Here is a 25125-nt window from a genome sequence, read left to right on the forward strand (position 1 = left end):
GAACAGCACAGACACAGAACATTTTGATAGTCTTAGAAATTTCTATTTTACAGTGCCACTATTGATGTTTATAGTTATAAATAAAAATACATAAAGAAAAATTATGATTATGCTTTCAAATTATGAGAACCAAAATGTACATACAGCTTGTAGTAACCAGTTATAAAAAAGAATATATAAATGTATTACTGAATCACTATGCCATACACCAGAAACTAATACACTATAAATCAACTATACTTCAATAAAAAAGTTAAAAAAAAATGCATATACACAAAAACAGTCAAAACAGCCAGACAATAAAAAAATGAAATAAAAATTAAAAAACCCAGAAATTACAATGTAAAACACGATAACAAAACTAAGAACAAAGATATATGTCATACCAACAAATCTGACTACAAAAGTAAAATACTCAGATCTAGGCTCATGTGTATAAACTCAAATATATATAAACATAAGAAATAAAAATTGCTTACATTTTTGAATGCTCATCATGTGCCAGGCAACTGGTAAAACAGTGTAGCGTAGATTACCTCATGTAATACTCATAATGAGTTACGAGGGAGGTATTGTGTCCCCTCCACCAAATTCGTATGTTGAAGCCCTAACTACAAATACCTCAGAACATAGTTAAATTTGGAGATAAGGTCTTTAAAGTGATGATTAAGTTAAAATGAGGCCATTAGGATGGAGGCTTTTATTTTTAATTTTAGGATCACTGTATCACTTTATTAAAACCTATGAAAGATTAATATGGTTCCCAGTAATAATTTCAGGATGCTAAAATAATTCAGGGAAAATAGATAAGGGTGTGGCCTTCTCAACTAAGCCCAACAGGTTCAAGGATACTACAGAAAAGTTTAGAAAGGTATGACTTAGAAAAGACTATAGTTGAGGCTACTGGCACATGTCTTTATATGGAGAGGGAGAGACACCAGGGGCACATGTATACAGAGGAATGACCACATGAACAGTAGTAAGAGGGCAGACATCTGCAAGTAAAGGAGAGAGGTTTCAGAGGAATCCAACCTTGCTAGCACCCTGATCTTGGCCTTCCAGCCAGAGAAAATAAGAACCAGAACCATGAGAAAATAAATTTCTGTTGTTTAAATCACCGAGTCTGTGATATTTTGTTATGGTAGACCTAGCATATTATTACAGTAATATCAATATATTTGTTTTATTATGATAAAACCAAAACATTGACATGTTAAATAATTTAATGATGATTACAGAGCTTGAAAACAGTAGAGGGTAACTGTGAACCCTGGATGTCTGATTCTAGATCTTGTTTTCTTAACTCTTTTACCAAAATTGGTCATGAATTTGAACAAAAGCCAGTCTCAATGAATTTCATGACTGTACACTGGAATTAAGTGAAAAAAAAAGATTATTAGAAAATATCCATAAGTCTGGAAATTAAAAAATAAACTTTAAATAATTCACTGGTAAGAGAAGGATTTCAAATCCAAAATTTAAAAATACTTTTAACTGAATTATTAAGAAAATATAACACAAGAGAAAACTTGTGGGATGCAACCAAAGCAGCCTTTAGAGGGAAATCAGAATCCTTCGTCACATGAATTAAGAAAAAACAAGCTTAAAAACCAATTAACTAAACTTCCATTTCAATAAATTAGGAAAAGACCAGTATATTAAACCTATAAAGGGAGAAGAGAAGAAATAACCAAGAAGAGGTGAAATCAACAACAGAGAAAATCAAGAGAAAACTAGCAAAACTAGAAGCTGGTTCTTTAAAACTAGTAATAAAACAATAAACCCATAGCAAGATTGATCAAGAAAAAGAAAGGTAATTTTGTTCAAGATCATAAAAGGAGTCTATGAAATGGACAAATCCTTCAAAAATTAAAAAAAAAACTCAGCCAAACTGATTTATTATAAACATCTGAAAAAATCCTAGATTATTAAGGAAATTGTATCCATTATTGAAAATCATCCCCCAAAGAAAAGCTAAGACCTGTATCTCTTCACTGGTGAAGTCTTCCAAACTTTTAAGGAAGAAATAACACCAATCACTCACAAACTCTTCCAGAGAACAGAAAAGAAGACACTCTTCCCAACAGTTCTTAAGATCAACATACCCCTTATTTAAAAAGCATGATAAGCATGTAACCAGAAAGGAAAATTAAACACCAGATTCTTTCATAAACATAGATGTAAAAATCTTAAACACAATATTAACAAAACGAATACAGAGATATATCAAAAAGATAATACATCTTGAACAATAGATTGTATTCCAGCAATGCAAGTATAAGGTAGCATCCCAAATTCATCCCAAGTAATTTATTAATAACATAATGAGAGAGGAAAGCAATATAATTAGCCCAACAGAAGCAGAAAAAGCATCTGACAAAATTCAACACTCACTCACGATAAAATTCTTTGGATACCAACAATAGAAGTGACTTCCCTAACTTAATGAACAATATTCATACAAAAAATCTGCAACAAGCATCATATTATCAAGATGGTGAAACTGTGCATGCTTCCTTACTGACATAAAACATGAAATAATGATGCTTGCTATCATCAGTCAATACTGTACTAGAGGTCCTATCCAATACACTAAGATAAGAAAAGTGAAAAATGGCATAAGGATTGGAAAAGAAACATAAAACTGTCATTATATGCAAATGATGTGATTGGTTTTGTAGAAAATCCAAAATAATCTGCAGATAAAACATTAGAACTGGTAAGTGAGTTCAGTGAGGTTACTACATATAAATATATAAGTATAAAAAAATCAATTCTATTTCTGTTTACTATTAATAAACAAATAGAAAAATTAGATTTTAAAATATACATATGCCTCTTACAATAGAATTAAAAAAAAATAAACTACCAAGGAATAGGTCTAGTGGAAATGGGAGGTACTGAATTCATTGACAGATTCATTATTGTAAGGATATCAGTTCTCCCAAACAAATCTATTATTTAACACAGTCTCAAACAAAATTCCAGCAGGTTTTGTAAAGATATTGAAGAGTTTTAGAAGTTAGATGTAAATACAATCATCAAAGAATAGCTAAGGTGGTCTTAAAGAGGAACAAAACTAAAGGGCTTATCCAATCAAGATTTATTGTACTACACTGTATACCTATAATAATTAAAGCACTATGCTACCAGTACTGGAATAAACAAATAGACTAAACAGACAGAACAGGAGTCCAGATAGAGAACCACACAAATGTAACTACTAGATTTATGATACTGCAGAGCAGAGGCTAAGAGATCGTCTTTTCAGTAAATGGTGCTAAGCCATTTGGATGACTGTACTGGAAAAAAATTAAATTGTATCCTTCAACACATATCACGTTCAGTGATCAATTCCACATGAATTCTATAGCTAAAAGTGAAAAGTAAAACAATAAAACTTCTAGAGGAAAACATGGTTGAACATACTCATGACCTGAGAATAAGCAAAGATTTTTTAAAAATAGGATATAAAAATTGCTAATCATAAAGAAAACATTTTGATAAACTGGATTACATTGATATTAAAAACTCCTGTTCATAAAAAGGCAAGCAACACAATGATATATTTGATAAAACTCTTCAATCCAAAATCTAAAAATAAATCAAATAAGTCAATTAAGAAAACAAAACCTGCTAGAAAAAATGTACAAGAGACTTGTACAAAAGTATAGAAATTAAAAAATATACACATCCAAATAGCTAATAACATGTAAAAAAGTGCTCAATTTCTATAGTTATCAAGAAAAGACAAATTAAAACCACAAAGAAGTATCACTACATGCCCATCACCAAAATGACTAAAATTAAGAAATAAATAAGTGAACAGATAATACCAAGTTTCTGTGATGATTAAGAACATCTGAAAATCTCATTCACTGTTGACATAAGTATAACTGAAAGCACTTTGGAAAACTAATTAGTAACATCTACTGAAGTTGAACATATGTCTACCTTGTATTTAAGGAATTCCACTGTTAGGTATACATTTGTCAACCAAAATAATGTATAAAAATGTTCATAACAGCACTATTCAAAATAGCTGTAAACTGCATAGTAACACAGTGAAGTATTATAACAATGAGTGTGACCTATAATCCTATCTACAAAGTATGGATGTATTTCACAATCATACAAAGAGCAAAAATATTCCAGATACAAATGAGACTATACTACATAATTCTAAAATATAAAGAATAGCTCCAAATCAACCTGAAAAAGGCAGACAATCCAACAGAAAAAGGAACCAAAGACTTGCATAGGCAATTCACAAAAGAGAATATCCAAGTGGTCATCGGGGAAATGCAAACTAAACAACCAGAATGGTAAAATGAAAATGAAAGAAAATATCAAAAGTTGGCAATGGTGATGAGGAACCAGAATTCTCATATACAGGCTGGTGAGAGTGTAAACTGGTACAACCATTGATGGATCATAGTTTTCAAAGTTTAAAAAAATTTTTTATTTTAATTTTACTTATTTATTTTTTAACTGAAGTATAGTCAGTTTACAATGTCGTGTCAGGTTCTGGTGTACAGCACCAAAGTTAACCCATGTAGATATACCCTGTGATCCTACAACTTCATCCTTTGCTATATACCCCCCCGAAACATACACATAAGGCCAACAAAGGACATGTACTAGAATATTCTTAGCAGCACTAGTCATAATACACCCAATCTGGAAATGTTCATGATACCAAAATGTTCATCGACAAGGAAACAGATTTATTAACTACAGTATTGTATATAATGGCATACCATACAATGAGAATGAATGAATTACATCTATACATAATACAGATAAATCTCACAAACATAACGTGAATAAAAGAAGTCAAGTGTGAAAGTGTACATACTGTATAAACCCATTTCTAACAAGTTAAAATGAAGCAAAACTAGTCTGTAATGTGACAAGTCAAGAGTGATGATTCCCCTTGATGTCAGGGAAAGAGGGCAGGGCAGTGATGCAAAAGGGACATAGGGCACTTCTGGGTTCAAGCCAGTGTTCCGATTTTTAATCTAGTTGCTAGTAACATGAGTATATTTCCTTTGTAAAAATTCATTAAGCTGTACACTTATGATTTTTGTTTATTATTTTAATACTTCAAAAAATAGTTTGCATAAGAATAAAGAGTAAGAATTCAGCAACTATGATATCAATTGGGAAGGAAAAAGTGGTCTTAAAAGATTCTAAGGTCCTTTGATTTTAAAGAGGGTTAAATTACTAACCAATATTACACTAACTCAAGATGGCATGGTATATTCTCTGAAACCAAAACATTAAATTAGTAATACTAACTTAAAAAAACAACTAAACAAACTTCTGCGGTCATACCCACACTGAGAGAATCAGATCTGACTACAAGAAGCAACTGTGAAAGGAACTGACAAGCGGCTGTTATCGTTATCACATTCCTGAGGTACACCACAGTGTCCAGCACCTCCACTGCCACAAGCCCTGGGTCCTCTGTCACGTTTCAGTCCCACAATCAATGCACCGTGGAGCATTTTTCACATATTATTTCCTCTCTAACAAAAATCTTTAACTTCTGCAAGGCTGATATATGAAGATATGTCAAGATCCTTGGGAAAAATATAATCTTGTGAAAAAAGTGCTGTTTGTTCACCATGAACAGAGCATTGCAGACTGCATCATTAAATGTCTGTTGCATGTTTTTTGTTTGGAGAATTCATCCTCCTAAAACCTTGAACCTCCTGCCTCTTTGCAGGGAAGGGTTTTGTTGCTGTTGTTTTCGTACATGATGTCTTCTCTGAACCTTCCTATGACAACACAAAACCAGAAGGTATTAAAGCTCAATACATTCGGCTATTTTGAGCTTCAATATAATACTATATATATAAAATATACATAATACTAAAATCTGCCTGTCCATCTACCTATTTCACACTCTTTATCTTAAGTGAAATAGAGCCAAGCAAGAAACAACTTTAAAAAAATAATGATCCACTAAGTAAGTATGTGATTTAGGAATCTGGGAAGATAAGGATGCAGCAAAAAACATAAGATCTACCTTCAAACAGCTAACAGAATGAAGGAAGAGCCAGTGAAATTAATAGGTAGATTATTAACCAAAACAAAAAGTGCTCTGCTATGGATTCACAGAGGAGAAATTCCCCTGTTTAGGAGGAAATGAAGAGCAAAGCAATTAAATCTCTTTGATAAGTATTTCAGACAAAATGACAGATTTACTAAATTAATGTAGGTCACAGAACAGGGGACCCTAATGAGCATTCTAAAATTTAAGTAAAATGTCAGGTGAAAAAAAATACATTTGCAAGAACAGGCCACTTTTACTATTACATTCAACACTACTGAAAATCTGTTATAAGATGCTTTGATAATTTTTGGATTTTACAAAAAAAAAGGGTAAAGTTTCTACAAATTTAATTACATAAACATGCCTACCACCGTGTCAGATACTGAGCTACATATTTAATGTAATTCTCATATATAAGATGATCTTTACAAAACCCCTGAAAATGAGGAACTGTTAAAACAGTCTAAAAGATAAGGAAACTGAGATTCGGAAGGTTTAAATTTCTTGCCCAAGGTCAAACAGCTAGCAATTGGCAGAGGAGGACTTGGACACAGGCTTGTTTGTGTCTAAGATAGTCACCTTTTCATATTACATCACGCAGCTGCCTAGAGTTTCTCGACAAAAACACAGACATCATTCATAATAGAAATTAATACATCAGTGACAAACTAGTGAAAGAACAGTTGAGAGATGAGGGAGGTGGTGAAAGAAACAATCCTGTGTCCTTCGTGTAACTGCCCAGGCATGCAGAAAGCTGGTTCCATTAAGGAGTTAAAATATATAGCTCAGGTAAAGTAAATTAAAAGGTGCTGTATGAATCAAGTTCAGTTAGATTTGGAGGAAACTGCATGTATTATTCTATACACCTTGGCATGTGTGATCGATGTCAGTTTGAGGCTTTATAGAATAAAAGTGCTGACAAACAAGGGAATCACTTTATTAATGTGCTGTAGAAGGATAAATGAAGCTTGAGAAACTTTCTTTGCCCTAGACTCAGCACACTGGGAAGGCTGGCAAAGGTAAACACCAACTTGGGATGATCTATTGCACCTCCTGCACAGTTTTTCAATGGAACTTCCCTTTTAGATTTCCTAGAGAGATTAATTCTCCATGTTCACAATTTTAAAATTCTTGGTCTCACTTTGACACATCTCAAAATATCTGTTTAAGTTATCATATTCATTTTTCTAGTCCACAAACCTTCCACTCATTCCTTATCCAAAGTCACCTCTCCTGAAAGGCAGACTCATCAGGTGTCCTTCTCAGGACTTCTAGAGAAAATACATGAAGAATTTGTGTATCTTAGGAGGAACCAATCAATGCTGTCACAGTGGGATTCATGGGCCCTAGGAAATTCCACAAGCCCAACCATTCTCCAACATTATGCTCCTATGATTCTTCTTTGCAATTAGATATTCATTTCTATATTCTTAGAAGTTTTTTTTTAATTTTTCAAGAGTTCCTTTTCAAAATGCAAACACCAAAAATTGTTATTAAATAAAATGCACCTGGGAAAAGCTAGGAAAAAGGTAAAGAAGTGATAGGACCTCCAGAAGGAATTCAAAGGTAACCTATACATATTCCTGGATCAATGATAAATGTCCTCTTAAGCTTTCAAAGTCCTTGTCAGTAAACTTCTTCAACTTTCTCAGATCCCAGGTCACCCTTTCCTTTTTTTGAGAATAGACTTGTTCCTCCAGGCCAGACGAAATGGTACCCATTGAGAGGAACTGTTCCAGAGAGAAGAGGTAGGTAGGCAATGAGGTCACACATCTGAAAATAAAGTGTGAAAACCCCAGTTGCTGAGCTGTTTAGGACCTCGGGGCGTCTTTGTGAAAATCATAAAAAGACACTCTCCCTGGGTGGAGAGCACATGGTTTAGCAAAAAGAGAAACAGCTGGATTTCAGCCCCTATTCCCACCCTTCCCAGGAGCAACTTTGCAGTCCACATGGAAACCGCACAACCCCCTAGAAGGTTCTCTAGGACTCCTGTCTTGCTTTGCAAAAGACTGTTCACATTCCCTGACTAGGCTTTGCCTAGCTGTATGATTAACTAAAATTCTCATCTTTCAGGTTAAGTTTTAAGTGCAAATTTCTGAGGTTAAAATTTGTTTGATATTTTCTTATGCATTATCTTGAAATTCCCTGAGGAAATGGATGTTTTTTGTTACTCTGTGAGCTTTTGGTTTCATCTGTCTTCTGCTGCACGCTTTGTATATTTCAAACTAATACACAAACACATTCATACACACCTTGACATGCCTATATCCACTTACCCAGCCACACTCACACCCATATATGCACAGCCACACACACGCATGTGCTTGCACACACATGTATCCACATACTCCCCTGGCCACACACTAGTGCACATACATGTAACACTCACACCCATAGGTATTCACCCATACTCCTACTCACATACACGCACCCTCACCCACATGCCCATAAAGACATCCACACACTCACAAAGCCACACACAAACTTTTCCTCCAAACACTGATGTCTCCTCCTGCCCACAGAGATTATACGATTACACACCAAACTTCTTAAAACGTTTCCTTTCTCACAAAGCTATTCTCTCCAACATCATCCTTGTGCCTAAGAAATACACTTATGAAAGTCATGAATAGTTTTCTGACTCTTAATCTTTTCTTATGCTTTAGCTTTAATTTGTTAAATCCAAGAATCTGAATGTCTTTAGAAACCTCTGAAAAAATAAACAGTACCTGAAAATGTCCCAAAATGTAAACATTCACCAATATATTTTACCTAAGCATTTCCAACATTGACCAAACAATGTGTTCAGAAATTGTATTGTTACCCAGAACAATCTTGCTGAGGTTTGAAGGAGGCTAGTGAATAACACTCCTTTTCCCTGCAGGATGTAAGTCAATGGAGAGCCAAAGTGTTAGGCGGATTTTATTGTAAATGAAACTGGGTTGGAGGGGGTGGCTTTGGAGAACAAAGAGCTTCCTAAAACATCCCTGTCCAGAATTAGATACTCACCCACCCATCACTAGCAGCTCTGAATGTGACAGTCCTTCCTCCACACAGTCAAGAGCACACTAGATCTCTCTACAGAGCGACAAATCTGAAGGAGGAAAGCAACTGGCCAAGCATGCCCTGTTCCTTGTAGCCCAAACTCACCCATGAGAGGAGTCCACTCTCTTCTCATGAGGAGAAACAAGGGGCACAGAGGGGAAGGATGTCTTCCACGTGGCAAGAGATGTCAGGAGTTGCCCCCGACCACCCCCAGCTCTTCTCTCGTCTTTACCTTTTAGGCTCAAAGAAGCTTATGCATAACCAGGGATGGGAACATCCCCCTCCAGGGAGGGGGCCAGCAGTCTATTAAAATCATCTATTCTCACTTTCTTAAGACCATCTGACTATTTGTTTGTTCTCCTTGAATCATATTTGAGCAGTAAAATTTTGTTCCCAGAAGACACAGAAATGTGCTAGAATCACATATTAATTAAATCAACCACAGAGCTACTTCGGGATTAATGCTGAAAATTTACTCTCTATTCCATTTCTTAAGCCAAATTATTTCCAATCTTGCTGTCTAACAACTGTCTGGTAATAAAATCAAAAGGCATCATAAAGAGAATCCCATCATAACATAATGAATTGAGATATCCCAAATATAAACAGAAACTTTTTCCCAAAAGAAAGTTGATTCCAATGATTCAAGTCCCAAAGAAGCTGAAGCTCCAAATTCTTATGTTAGTGTCCAACAAAGCATTATAGATTAAAATCCAAAGAAAGTAAAATTTTACCCCAATTCTTGTACCACTCAACTTCAGTTAGAGGAATTACTGATGACTGGATAGAACTAGAAACTCCTCTATGTGGTGAACACCTGGTGGTGTCCTTTGGAGCGAGCGGTGATCTTTCAGTGCCCTAGACCTTGAGTTAGGTTGCACCGATCTTCTAACATGTTTGACTTTTTGAGGAGTTCAGGAAGTTAATAAAACACAAAAGATTCCTAGCAACTGCAAAACAGCCACTAACTTAAAAAAAAAGCCAATCCTCAGTACTTAATAAATCATCCCAGGTACAATTATGTTCTCAGTATCTGGTTATTCTTTTCAGTCTATGACTGTAGCGGAAACTCAGGGGCTTCTGAGAAAAGCAAGACGGAGATCTTAGCTTCAACTTCATCAAGATAGTTAAGTACGGCAATGACCCTGAATTCACAATTTGTGAACTTCAATTCAGCTGAGAAAAATCTTCCAGAAAAATCTAATCTGGAAAGAAAATTCACTTTTGCATACTGTCTTATGTATTGGAACAAGGCATTTGAGACACCATCCATGCCTTCTTGTAAAATTCGAGAAGAGCAATCATGGCTGCCCCATTCATCACTTCTTACTGATGGTGACCTCTTAACAGATTTATTTTAAAAAAGCAAAATTAATAAGATGTAGTGAGAAGACAAGTTTAGTTTTGTATCTTAGTATTAGTATAAAATTTGTTCAGTGGGGCTAGCTTTTATCTTGTCTTTAATTGAAAACTCAGATCCCACGATCATGCTTAGGTATGAGAAACTGTTGGGGTCATTTTAAATATCGAGATTTCAATTTGAAAAGTCCAGTTCAATGGAATAAGTCTTCTAGCTTCATTCAAGGCTAAATACCCCCTCCGGAGCTTTTGGCAGGCAGAAGCAGGAGAATGAAGGTCTATGTCTTCCCTCCCGGCTCCACCTTATGATTTGAACCCTTTCTTTCCCAACTTGGTAACTGCAGTTTCTCATCCACCAAGTTCAAATCAGAGCAGAAGACCAGGGGAATGAGCAGGGAATGCCCCACGTAACTGGCATTATGGGAAGATAGCTTTACCTAAAAGGAGTTCAAGCTGATCTTTCTCTCTGGGGACTTTGCTTTGGGTATGTGGAGGTCCCCATTGCTGCTAATCTCCGGTATGCAGTTCCCTTGACCTGGCTTAATGCATTTTCTGGTGGCCTCTTACTCCCTCCTTGGCCCCTAGGAATTTGGAAATCCAATTTCAACTTCTCTGTTTATACCTGTTTACCCCTGTCCAAGCAGAAGTGACCAACTACCTAAGATCGCTCTCCATCCCTTCATCTACCAGGCAGTGATCAACATCTTGTGCAAGGGAGTCCTAGTGCATTCAGGATCATCTTATATTTGAGGATATGTGGGATTTTTTCCTGCTCTTGTGAGTATATTTTTTATTAATTTAATCTCCACCTCTATTGCTAAGGCTTTCAAATTAGTGCCTCAGAGCCTGTCCAAGCTGCAAATGCTATGGTCTATCTTTCTGCTGGATATCACCACAATAAATCTGCTGCTGTGTACTGCTCTTATCTACATCCCGTTTCAGAATCGTAGATAAAACATGCATAAATCAAACTCGGTCAACTCCACAGACAGCCATCAAGGCTACTGTGGCTACCATGAAAATGTGCTATCTGCAGACCTCCAGCTGACCAAGGGCCTGAGCTCTGGGCTCGAATTCTATGGCTGCATTTATACTGATGCAGCTCTTCCCACAATTTTGCTTTCAACCAATGATTAAGCTGGAGAAGGATGCTAGGACAGGCCTGCTCTCAGAAACACAGGACTCCTCTGACAAACGACGAACTCTAGGACTCCCTGATGGTCTTGGGAATTTTTCTTAGACCTCTCTTTCCCCCTCCTTCACTTGGGAAAGACTTGCATTACAGTCTGATGGTTCTCTCAGCCTCCCTTCCCATTTTCTCTCCCAATCATTTGCTCAAACAAAAGCTTTGCATGCTTAATCACATTCTGGGGTCTGCTTCTCAGGAGATCTGACTAACAAGCTTCTCACTGACACCTCTCTCCCATCTTCCTTTCCTTCTGACCACACGTGAGACTCAGCTTACGGCTGCTCCTTTAGTGGTGTGGTTAGTCTGGTCAATGAGTTATGAGTGGAAATGCCACGTGCCCCTCCAGGCTGGAATGTTTACTTGCTGGTACAAGGCTCACTTGCACTCTCTTTCCTCTGCCACAACAGCTGGCAACTTTCCAGACAGTGGCTGATCTGTCGGCCTGAGTCCCCAGAATGAAGATGTGGAGCAAAAACCCAACCAGGCCAAAATGGGGACGTGAAAACAGGCAGAAACGAAACTTTGCTATTTCAGTTTACTGAGATTTCAAGGTTAACATTAATGCAGCGTAACCTAGGTTTCCTGACTGATAAACTCCCGCTCTCCTTCTTCCTCCTCCTGTGTTCCCTCTTTTGATAAAAGGCACTCTCACGCACCCAAGCCTGTCATTTTTATTATAGTCCCCTCCCCATGACTCTGCTGATTAATTATCCAAAGGGTTCCAACAACTATCTGCTCTTTTTTTTTTTTTTACATTTTTATTGATTCATAATCATTTTACAGTGTTGTGTCAAATTCCAGTGTTCAGTACAATTTTTCAGTCATACATGGACATATACACACTCATTGTCACATTTTTTTCTCTGTGATTTATCATAACATTTTGTGTGTATTTCCCTGTGCTATACAGTGTAATCTTGTTTATCTATTCTACAATTTTGAAATCCCAGTCTATCCCTTCCCACCCTCTACCCCGCCCCCCCCCCCCCCGGTAACCACAAGTCTGTATTCTCTGTCCATGAGTCCATTTCTGTCCTGTATTTATGCTTTGTTTTTGTTTGTTTGTTTGTTTTTGGATCTGCTCTTTTTTATTTCCAAAGTAGCTCTCACTGTGGTTCTCATGTTCCCTTGCCAACTATGAAACTATATTCATATCTTGTCTCTGACCCTCCATTCACTTATTTCTGCGGCTAATCTTTCTTTTGGCACATTGACATGCCTTCCATACGACACACATTAAGCCATTCAACTACTCAGAACTTCCAGTGTTTTGCTATTGCTAATTAAAAATTCAAATTCATTAGTAAAGCTTTCAATACTATGTTCCCAAACTAATTTCTCAGTTGTGCCTGGCACTCAGCCTTCACAACTGCATGTATTTCAGGCAGCTTCTTCAGTGGAGGATCTGGCTTCCAGGAAAACAGTAATCACAATCTAGTTTTAAAAAGTTCTACAAGATCTAAGAACTGTAAGTGACCCCATATAAGACTTACAGGATCTGGCCGTCCATGGAGAGAAGTCTCCAAGATTCTTTGCTTCAAGATTTAAGACAAATAAGATGATAATTTCACTCGTTAAATTAAATTATAAAGCAGCTATAGGAAATCTCTAAATTAGTGATCCCAGGCGCTTCCATCTTGAAATACCCCAACTGCATGTATTTTCTTTACAAGAACTCCAAAATGGAGTATTTTAAAAAACATCTGTCCTCATTTTGTTCATCAGAGTTCCTAGGACTCTGTTTAGGAGGATGGCAACTCATTAAATGTAATAATTACTAACACCCCTTCCTTATCATTCAGTCACTCATATATTTAATAAGCACCTAACAGATGCCAGGGACAATACCTTTTCATATTTGTGTCCCAAGTGAATAGCATCCTGCACAGAATAGTCACTAAACAAACACTAGTTATTGGTAAGCTTTGGGAACACAAGATCAATTACTCACAATGACCTTCAAATCTTTGGGAGAGACAGTGAAATAAGCACTAAATGGAAACACAAGCATTGTGCTACGAGAGCCTGGAGCAAGGGAAAAAAAAATGCATTCTAATTGTGAGAATCCAGGAAGGCTTGAAAGAGAATGTTTCATTTGAGCAACGCTTCTATTTTTTACATTAAGGAAAAATAGGGAAAAGCACTGCAGAGTGAGAAACCAGTGCAGGCAGTATAAAGAGATACAGAACTATCTGACATGACTGGGAAACAGAAAATACATCAGAATGCTAGACTGAATACAGAGTGGAGCAATGGGAGATTTAACTAGAGAGGTAACTTGTGGTCATACTATAAAGGGCCTTGAATGCCAAATTAAAAGTGTTTCGACTTAATTTTTTAGGCAACTGAATGAATACTGTAGTAAAATAGTGTAACCTAATACATTTTAGAAAAGTTAATTCTAATGATAATATCCAGGATTAATAATTTTTTAAAAAGTTACCTCACAGGAGGCTAAATTTCTTTAATGACAACATGTTCATTTGTTCTTTCACTTAAAGGCACCTGAATATCATTACACTGTGTTCTCCAAGAAGGTCTCTGAATGGCATTAGAGGAAAGAGTAGATAAGTGCATTGTCATCACATAGTCCTGTTTGGCATGCAATCTGGTTGCCTTTGAGTAAAATATTTTTATATTAGTTAATAATAGCCAAATGATCTTACTTCTATTCAACAGGTTTATGAGTCATTTAAAATGATTAAGGACTAAGAAACCATGAAATTATTCTGGTGGATTAAACAGTTCAAGGATAATGACTATTGCTTTATCAACAGTTTTCCCACTGATCTGTCATTCCTACGCTCAGCAATGTTCTCTCAAGGCCAAAGCAATCACTTCTGGGTTGGTGAGTATGAGTGCCCTCCATTCTTGGCAGCCTTAGTTTCTTGCTTCACTGTAATAAGTCCAGGTGTTCACAAGGCTATTTTCATGCTTTCCAGCTTAATATACTGTAGCACTGCAGTGAAGAAGGTCCCTTTCTGATTATAATAATAATTATGCAGTAAGAGTTAATTATGCAATAAGAGTTAATTATTAGAACTGCTTTCTGCTCCAAATGTCAAAAGCTGGTTATACCACTTTGCTGCCCCTCGAGACATACAATGAGACAGCACATATTCAAATTTGGCTTTAGTATCAAGCTGGTTTAGTTTCATAAGTACAACATACATTTTGTTATGTAGCAACTAAAATACTGCAAACAATTTCAAAAGATAGACTTTATGAACAAAAGCTCTCTCTCTTGTTCAACGTATCTATAGACAGAAAAAAGAAAATGCCAGCAGGTAAGAGTAATTTACCGTAGTTTCTTAGAAGTGGAACTCATAAAGCACAAGAAATATTAATTATGTCCAACTCCATAGGAATATGGGTCAGAACTCCACAAAGACACAATAAACCAAAAGCCTCAAAGCCTGTAAGTCTTTCCCACCTTTATGACCGTTCTAATAGGTAAGTGTAATGTAAACAAGAACATACCATTTTATAAGAACCACATAGGATCTGAATGAGAAAGCAGCACAAACTAATTCAAAGCCTCTCAATCAATGTGGCATTTTGTTTAGCAGAGAGGTTAAGGGAGCGTAATTAACTGCTTAATCATTTGGAAAAGGACATGTACTGGAATGAAAGAAATTTTGGCAACATTTCAGTAAAAGACACATTAATAATAGCTGTTTCAATGCGTCTTCAGCTAAAGGAATGAGACCGCCTTTTAATACCACATACATTTATTATGATTGCATGCAATTCTGTTCTTATGTACCAAAATAAAAGCATTCCTCAGTCTTGCTACATGAACTCATGGAAATTACAGAATAATACATACAAGTTTATATCAATAAGTTAGAAAAAAACTAAAGAAAATCATGCATTTTACTGATCAATTTGTAAGGAGAAATGAACATATCCACAGTTACAATAAGACACTTCTCATTTCTGAAGGTGAAGCACAATTTTGTCAGTAACTGATAGAACAAGAAAAAAATTACGAATATAGAATATAAGAATAAGATAAACTTTTTTTTCAAGCACACACAGGACATTTAGAAAAAACACCAAGTGCCAGGTCAGAAGGCATATCTCAACAAATTTCCAAAGATGGAAATCTTACATATTTCATATGTATTCCGACTAAATTGCAATTAAGTCAGGAATCAAAAAACAAAGAAAGAAAGGTATAATAAAAGAAGGAAAAGTATCTATGTTTGGAAATGAAGAAGAAATGAACTTCAGACAGCTCCCTTGGCTGGTTTGAAGCCAGTGGGACTTATGGGAGGGCGGTAGGAAACCGAGACTCTGCTCTTGAAAACCACATGTGCAGACTTGCTTCTTCCTGATCCCAGGGCAGAGGCAGCGGACTGAGAACTGCATGGTGCCCTGGCCAGCCTGCCAGGATGCCTCAGCATGCCCCCCAGCCCACACTGGCTCAGGCTCCAGTGTATGTATGTGTATACACACCATATTTTCTTTATCCACTCATCTACTGATAGACATTTAGGTTATTCCATATGCTGGCTATTGTGAATAATACTATGATGAACACGGAAGTAAGTGCAAATCTCTCTTCTCAACAGTGGTTTTATTCCCTTTGGATAAAATCCCAGAAGTGGATTGGTAGTTCTATTTTTAATTTTTTGAGGAACCTCCATACTGTTTTCCACAATAGATTACAAATCCCAACAGTGCACAAGGGGTCCCTCTTCTCCACATCCTCACCAATACTTCTCTTTTGACTTCTTGATAATAGCCATTCTAACAGGTATGAAGGGATATCTCATTGTGGTTTGGATTTGCATTTCCCCAATGATTAGTGACACAGCGCATCTTTTTATGTGTCTGTTGGCCATTTGGATGTCTTCTTTGGAAAAAATGCCTACTCAGCTCCTCTGCCCATTTCTTAACTGGACTTTTTTTTGATACTGAGTTATATAAGTTGTTTACATATATTGGATATTAACCCCTTGCCAGATAAAGAATTTGTAAATATTTTCTTCCACTCAGTAAGTTGTCTTCTCATTTTGTCCATGGTTTCCTTTGCTGTGCAGGTTTTTTTTTTAACTTTTTTTTAATTGAGTTATAGTCATTTTACAAAGTTGTGTCAAATTTCAGTGAAGAGCACAATTTTTCAGTTATACATGAACATACATATATTTATTGTCACATTTTTTTTTGCTATGAGCTACCACAAGAGCTTGTATATATTTCCTTGTGCTATACAGTATATAATCTTGTTTATCTATTCTATATATGCCTGTCAGTATCTACAAATTTTGAACTCCCAGTCTATCCCTTCCCACCCTCCTCCCCCTTGGCAACCACAAGTTTGTATTCTATGTCTATGAGTCTGTTTCTCAAAACTACAATGAGGTATCACCTCACACCAGTCAGAATGGCCATCACTCAGAAGTCCACAAATGACAAATGATGAAGAGGCTGTGGAGAAAAGGGACCCCTCCTATACTGCTGGTGGGAATGCAGTTTGGTGAAGCTACTGTCAAAAACAGTATGGAGAGTCCTCAAAAGACGAGTAATAGACTTACCATATGACCCAGGAATCCCACTCCTGGGCTTGTATCCAGAAGAAACCCTTCTTCAAAAAGACACCTGCACCCCAATGTTCATAGCAGCACTATTTACAATAGCCAAAACATGGGAACAGCCTAAATGTCCATCAATAGGTGACTGGATAAAGAAGAAGTGGTATATTTATACAATGGAATACTACTCAGCCATAAAAATGACAACATAACACCATTTACAGCAACATGGATGTTCCTGGAGAATGTCATTCTAAGTGAAGTAAGCCAGAAAGAGAAAGAAAAATACCATATGAGATCACTCATATGTGGAATCTAAAGAAAAAAAAAGAACATAAATAAATAAATGCAGAAGCTTTTCAATTTGATGTAATTTAATTTGTTTAGTTTTACTTTTGTTGCCTGTGCTTTTGGTATCAATTCCAAAAAAATCACTGCCAAGACCAATGTCTTATTTTTCCCTATGTTTCCTAATATTTATTTTACGGTTTCAGGTCTTATGTTTGAGTAATTAACCCATTTTGAGTTAATTTTTGTATATAGTGTAAGGTAAGGGTTCAATTTTCTTCTGTGCCAATGAAGGGGTTTTATCTGTAAGAAGCTTGCTGGCACAATTCAGGAATGTCAGGGGCAAGGTGTTGGTGATTCATTTAACCTTTCTTCATAGTGGAATCATGGCCGTGCAGCTCCAGCCACTGCATCCTTATTTCAGACAGTGAGAAGGAGGAAAAGGACAAAGAAAGGAGGGGCAGTATCTTTACTGAAAAAACACTTCGTCTGAAACCCCTCATTGGCCAAGATCATGTCAAACGGCTATGCAAGCTGCAAAGGACACTGGTAAATTTAGTTGATTTTGGATTTTTAGCTGGGCATATTGCTGCTCAATAAAACTGGATTCTATTAGAAAGAAAAGGATATTGGATACTGAGTAGGCTTATAACAGTCACTACAAACTAACAAAAGAATAATAATGATCTACACAAATTAACACAATATATTGCTGTCACAGACATATAAGCATAATATCACTGTATGTAAAGTGAAAAAACATCAAAGTATATTTTTGTTTTTATGTGGATCTGTGTACATACTCATGAAAATGTATACTCAACGGCATTGTGGGAAAAAATAACCAGCGAAAAACACAAAAGAATATCCTATAAAATATCAAAGTTGGTTACAGCAGAGTAAGGAGAGCATGGGTAGTTTTCAAATATTTCTTTAATTTTGCTTTTCTGCATTTTTCCATTTTTCTACACTAAGCATGTTGGTTTTGATAATTAAGAAAAAAGTAGCAAATGCATATGTACAAAGGATGACATTAGCTTAGAGAAGTTTTATGTATCTTGGAGACGTGGGCAGCTGGAATAATTTGAGAGACTGACGATTTCTCTCAGGATTTTTCCATTAGTCTGCTTGCTTTGTTTCACTTATTTGTTTGTTTGTTTTGTTGATTTTTTACATCAAAACTATTTCATATTGAAAGAATTTATAAATAGAGAATTTTAAAGATACCTGTTTACTTCCTGTTTTCTTTAATGAATTCACATTGATTGCCAGTCGGCCAGCTTGATTATCATCTCCCCAGGCACAGGAAGACTGCATTCTTCTCTGCAGAAAGTCAATATGTTAGCTAAAGCTAATACTTTTTACAACTGTTTTAAATTAATATTTAAAGTCACAGATACCAGCCTGAACTTTTATCATGTGGCTGTTTTTTCTCTCTCTCTTTCCCTCTACCCCACCCCCTTTTTTCAGCCTACAGTTTAATTACCCAAGAAGCAGAGGCACGATCCCAGACAGAAAATGAAATCTAATCAATCCATTTCCTCCCAAGGCTCAGCTGCTAGGATGTATCATTTCCCCCAAACCCCTTCATTTCCAGCGCTGCTTGTTTGATCTTGAGCTGACTGATACCTTATTCTTCAGCCAATTAGAGACAAGAAAGTGTATGAACCAAGGTTGTGGGGAGCGCATCAAACATCTGATGCCCTAGAGCCGCCGTCTAATTCTAACCACCTCCTTGAGGTGATTTACCTCAAAACAGTGAATCTGGCAGGAATTTGATTTCCTTTTCTGTGATCATGCCAATTCATATTTATTTCAGCAGACTGCTATGAAAAAAAGTGAACTAGTTTAACTTCAAAGAATTTTGTAATAACAAAGGACATGAGCCTAAAATAAAACTCTTCTAATAGTATTTGTCTATAAGATACAAGAACCAATTCTGCTTCTAGAATATGCAAGAATTCTAGATAATATTTTTAATTTTCTTAAGCTATGTCACATTTTAAGCATTTTCTATCTTTTGGGTCATCAAGTTTTATTAATCGAAAGGATCATCAGTTAGAAATATGCATTAGTGATTCAGGAAAACTACTTTCATTTCCAATGAGAAGGAGGCTCTTTCCTTCTGCTGGCTAGGATCTTGCCTGCAATTTTGACTTTCGAAACTCCACTTTAAGCAACACATTTCAAGATCAAGAATATTGGGAAGGGGTAAGAGTAGAATTAGTAAAAATTCAGTCCTCTTATTTTTCTGATATCCATTATTTAAAGGGAAAAAATGAGGTTTTTTTTTTTAGCATTTCTCTGGATAAGGAATTTCCATGACCATAAGCTTAAAGCAAAGCACACATGTCTGCCATGCCTGACATTTCAAGGAGGCCAAAGACAATTAAAAAAAGATTTACATATGGTTCTAGATATGTTATTAAAATCCCTCTTTTTGAAATTGTGAAATGACCTTGAAACATAGCACATTATATAAGGGCTTTCTGAAAATATAAGTAATGAAAGTTTTAATTAGTTTGTCTTTAAGAATGTCTATATCATCAAAGTGAAATTATGTGATCAAGATGTAGTTACCTCTTCTGAAAGAAAACAAAATTCCCTTTTGCAGAAGCAAGAAGCTCCACCCTCAGCGAGGGCATAACTCTGCTCAGGACTTCTTCCTTATCGCCAGAAAATGCAATTATGTGATACTTTTCTATACCTCTAAGGCTCTTTATTCTTAAACCACATACAGAGGTCTTCGTGTCTAGGGTAACACAGCTCTCGGGCTGACCCGCTCTACCAAGAAGAAAAATAAAATAAGCAGATTTGGCACTTTAATCTTTAGTTGAGCACTCTTATCTTGTGTTCTTTCCTCCAATAGTGTAGCTCAGTGTCTACTTTCTCCTGTCTCCAACAAAAGACAGTCTTAAAAACTGGGTAATACATCAAGGTATCATTGAAATTTCATGATGAAGTTAATTCCATGGTTAACTTCTTTCAGTTACATACGCATTTTAATTATTAGCTTTCAACTTTTTCCCAAGATAGGTATGAATTTCAAGTATTAATTTTAGTCAACAGTAACCCATCTACAAACAACACTTCATGAATCAAGAAGCAAGAAGAATGTCAGAGAAAAAAAGAGACTTAAATTTTATGTGCTATACATGATTAATATACCATTTATCCCCAAATTATACATATTTATGATTCACTTTTCTCTTCCATAAAACAGTGTAGTAATTTAAGCCTGTTTCACAGAATTTTGTAATAAAATTCAGGAAACAGAGACACTTTGATCAGGTTTCTTATCTCTGCCATGTTGGTTTCCTTCCTGTTGTTACATTTCCCCTATTTAGCTAAGGATCTGATCTCCACTCTTAAATTATCTTTAGTAATTGAACTGTCAAATCAAACTTTTGCATCCCAATTGCAGATAGCACTCCTAAGTGAAGAAAAACAAGAGAAATAAACAAGATTCATTAACAACACATCCATATTATTCCAGCATCCTTCACGGTTCTCTTAAATATAACTCATTAACTCAGTGCCAAGACAGCATCTTTTTATTCTTCTCTGCTTTATACAGATACTCTGTCAAATGTCTAAATTCTTGCTTTTGTCTTATTAAAAAAGAAAAGTGAAAGGAAACTATTGTGTAGAAAAATTAACATGTTGATAAAAGCAAATATTAACATCAAACTGAGAGAAAAGATTATTCATGAAGACACATAGTGAGTTATACAGTTCTGTCAAATTTCTAGTTATTTCATCATGGCTTATTAATTACAGATTAAAAATAAAAGTCTTAGTTTCTATGGATAATGCTGAGGTGAGAATGTATGGTTTTATTTCTGACTCTTGACTTCAGTAGTGTAGAAATGAAGTGGTTATTTTATCTAGAATTTATAAAAACTTAATTGTTGAGCGAGTTAGGGGAACTTTTGAAACAGAGGTAAGAACAGTAAAGAGAAAGAACATTCTATCATTGTGTGTGGTGGGTAATTTAAATGTAATGATGAGTAGAGGCAGTCTAATGCAACAATTAGTGGCACAGGCTCAAACATCAGTTTGGACTGAATTCTAATTCCCTCACCTCCCAGTTGTATTACAGTGAGCAAATTAGTTAAAATCTACAGGCTCAAGTTTTTTAATCTGTAAAATGGACACACTAATAGGCACTAACTCACACAGCAATATGTCAGGAGGCATTTAGCCTTGGTTTATAATTTCCTTAACTATTTCCCAGAAAAAGAATCACTGACTATAGAAATAATCATTTAAATACAACAAGTTTAACAGGGCAAATGGTTTGCTTTTGTAACAATGAATCGGTTTCTAATATCTTTATTATCTCAAGCCTCTCAAAATGTTTCTCCCTCAGCAACCTGATGATCTCTTCTCAAATTTCACAGACAAAACAAAAGCCACCAGAATTTCATCTTCCCATCACCAAATTTAAGAACCTTCCTGCGTTAACACCCATATTCTCATCTTCTATCATATTTCAACAAAATATATGAGCATGCTTCTGTCTACTGACACTCCCTCCACCTTTGCTCTGGATCAAATCCCCTCTCTCCTTTTTAAGCCTATACAACGTCAATCATCTATCACTCTCCTGCATGATTAATCTCTTCCCTTCTATGTATCATTTCCAGGAGAATACAACCACGCTCTAGTATCTTTCATATTAAAACCAAATAAACAAAACAATTCGATGCTACATCTTACCGTCTATCCGTCAACTGCCATTCACAGCTAAACCTCTCAAAAATGCTGTCTATTTTTCCTTTGCTTCCTCACTTTCATCTGCCTTATTAATTCAAGCCACCACAATCTGGCCTCTTACCCACCCACCAATGCATTGAAACTGCTCTTGTCATGGTCACTAGTGAATTCCATGTTTTTGCCAAGTCCAAAGGGCACTCTCTTTTTTCATTCTACTCCACCTTTCAGACTCATTTAATACAGCTGACCCTTCTCTCCTTGACGTCATACTGCCTCTTCCCTTTACAGACACTGTGTTCTCCTTGTTTTCCTTCTACCGCTTCGCCTCTTTGCTCTTTCTCTAATACCTGATCTATAAACATTAGACTGCCTCAGAGCTTGGCTTCTACTCTTTTCTATCTATATAACTTCCAAGATCAATTTACCCTTCCTCAAGGTTCTAATTAGCATATTTAGGCTAATCCATTCTAAACTCATATTAAACCAAGAACTCTTCCCCAAACTCCAGACTCATATCCAAGAGCATATTTGAAATCCCTACTTGGATGGCTCAGAAATTCCTCAATGTTAACTTGCCTAAGAAGGAATGTCTATTGCAGCCTCCGTGGCAACCTGGCCTTCCTGTCTTCAACATCAAATGACTGGCACCACCGTCATCCTTATAGCTCAAGCCAAGAAAATGTAATCATCATCCTTGATTCCTCCCTTTTCCTTGGCTCCTATTGCCTATGCATCAGCTAGTTTTGTTGATTCTATATCTGAAACATCTCTATAATTCGTATCAATGAAAATTATTAGGAGAGAGCTTTTATCACATAAATTCAACCTTTTTAAAGCTGTTTTGGTTTTCCAGTTAAATATGATAGATAAAAGACTTCCAAAAATTGTATTCCCAAACCCATGAAGCCCACCAAAACAACCAAAAGAATGCAAAAAGAAAAATATTTTCAGTTAAATTATAAAACATGAGGTAAGTTTGCCATACTGGGAAATCCAGGCTAAAACAAGGGAGTGCATTAAGAACAGTTACATGTTGGTTAAAGTTGTGAATGAGAAACACTTATCTAAAAGGCATATGATTCTACCCTAACAAGATCTGGAAGGATAAGAGGGCTCACAAAAGTAACAGGGAGTGTAAATGTGACAAGGACACACAGAAAGTGGAACAGAATGGATGACCAGGCTGATGTGTCATTCTTCGGGTCTACAACCTAGACTGTTCACGGATGGATAAAACGCGGTTAAGGTAAGAGGAGAGACAGTTACTACACACAACCAGATCTCAGCAGCAGAGATGTGACATAAAGGACTCCATGTGTCATAAAGACTGCTAGGACACTGAAAGGTGTGGTCACAGTGTCCCAGGGTAGAGGAAATTACAGGTTTTCTTGGGGAATTTTAAAGATGAAAAACCCAAACCTACATTGTTCTAACTCACATTACTTCCACCTCTACGCAGTTCTCCAACTATATTCCTCAAATATTTGATCCATTAAAAGCAGAAGAAGAAGAAGAAGAAGAAGAAGAAGAAGAAGAAGAAGAAGAAGAACAACAACAACAACAACAACAACAACAACAACAACAACAACAACAAATATATATATATTTTTTGTTTATATATATATAAACAAACACTCCAATAAAGTAGACAGGGAAAATAAAAGCTGGCGAGTGAAGGAAATACATTATAAGAACAAATGCCAACCAGATTAGGGATTCAGACAAATAGTTCTCCATGGTCTCAAATAAATTTCAGACAACATTACCTGTCCATAAAAGAAAAGCTCATACAAGAGATAAATGAGTTTCTAAGACAGCAAAAGATAAAAGGTGAGCTGGCTGAGTGCAGGAATAAAAAGAAAAAGAAATGAAGAGAAAAAAGATACATTAAAAACAACTAAAAACAAGGTGACTTAAATCACATCCAGGTACATGTTGAAAGCCTAGATGAAATTATGAAGAAGGAATAATGGAAAATAATATATAGGGATGATTATGGAGAAGGTGGTAGACAGAAGGCCACACAAAAATCCATCACATGTATAATCAGTGCTCGTGAAGCAGAATTTATAATGAATGGAACTAAAATCATTCAAAGACCAAAAAAATCATTTTAAATTTCAAATCATACAAAAATTCTAATTTGCATACCTAAACACTATTTCCCAGGAAAATTTATTTAAAAAATGATAGACACTAAATTGTATCTTGATTGTGAACTTAGCTGAGGAAAGAATTAACTGGCAGGAAGAATTATCTGTAGTACATGGTCATCTGAATAGAAAATACTTCTCATGCCAGGAGTCAGGGAAGACACATCTACATTATAAGAAAATAAAGTGTCATACAATCATTTAAAACAGTGATATTATCCTTCAGCCACTGACATGTTACCAAACATGTAAAAACTTAGCACACAAAATCCTCAGGAGAATAAACAAGTATGCGAAAATAAAATCCATCCAAATATATACTGAATCAAAATACAAGAATAAGGAATGCATGAAAGCAAGACTGACATCAGATTTCTCACTGACAATGACAAACTCAAGACAAAAATGGAAATAGCTCAGAAGTTCTGAGAAGCAGTAATTCTGAATCTAGACACTTTTGCATAAATAAACTATCATTTGTAAAGGCAAACTCTCAACAATTTAAAACAAGTAAGGGCTCAGTTTACTACTTATAGACTTCCTCTAAAAGAGTCACCTTACAATGTATTTCAGCAAAAAGAAAAGAGAATTCATAAGGAAAAACTGTGATGGTAAAAAAAAACATTGAACAAATAAAGCAGTAAAGCATATAAATTCTCTTATTTATTTTCAGGGAAATACAGTTGACACAGATTAATTCTAGACGGTATCCGTAAAACACAAGTAGAAATACACGTATCAGTCAGCTTTTACTAGGTACTATTATGTTAT

General features: G+C 35.8%; 1 long non-coding RNA gene across 1 annotated transcript in view; it reads right to left on the reverse strand.

Moving 5' to 3' along the window:
• LOC140693969 (uncharacterized) overlaps positions 1 to 20231 on the reverse strand; it is a 33344-nt gene extending 13113 nt beyond the window's left edge. The window contains exons 1-3 of the long non-coding RNA XR_012069695.1: positions 20063 to 20231; positions 19232 to 19308; positions 18710 to 18805 (exon numbers count right to left, since the gene is read on the reverse strand). This is a non-coding gene — a long non-coding RNA (uncharacterized lncRNA). The remainder of the gene's footprint in view (positions 1 to 18709; positions 18806 to 19231; positions 19309 to 20062) is intronic.
• Positions 20232 to 25125: the final 4894 nt, after the last annotated feature.

Source organism: Vicugna pacos, chromosome 3 (genome assembly GCF_048564905.1).
Source record: "Vicugna pacos chromosome 3, VicPac4, whole genome shotgun sequence".
NCBI lineage: Eukaryota > Metazoa > Chordata > Mammalia > Artiodactyla > Camelidae > Vicugna > Vicugna pacos.